Raw genomic sequence first — 428 nt, 5'->3', positions numbered from 1 at the left:
AAAAAAAAAAAAAAAAAAAAAAAAAAAAGGAATAAATAAAAATAAAGTCATTGTGTCCGTCTACAACTAAAGAAAAATATTAAAAACAAAAAAACTCTTCTCCAGCCTGGGAAAGCAGAAGCTGGCCTTTGCCCACGTCAGTAGAGAGTTGCTCACAAGAGATCCACAGCTGAGCCTGCACCGTGTGTGTAACAGTTAGATTCTCTCCACCTAAGTGACGCAAGAACCCTACACAAGGAACCATGTAGATACTTCTCTGGAGCCCTTGGAACCCCAGCATGAGCCAGCCAGCAAGAAGCTTCCCTATGGGGAAGCCCACACTTCCCAGAGGCTAGAACTCACTTGGAGAATCACCTTTCTAAAGATGAGCTGGCAGGAAAGATTCCAAGCAGCAAGAGGAAACAAATCCATGAGAGGGAGAAGCAGCA

The sequence above is a fragment of the Marmota marmota genome, unplaced genomic scaffold, assembly GCF_001458135.2.
Source record: "Marmota marmota marmota unplaced genomic scaffold, marMar, whole genome shotgun sequence".
NCBI lineage: Eukaryota > Metazoa > Chordata > Mammalia > Rodentia > Sciuridae > Marmota > Marmota marmota.
This window is presented reverse-complemented; position numbering follows the sequence as displayed.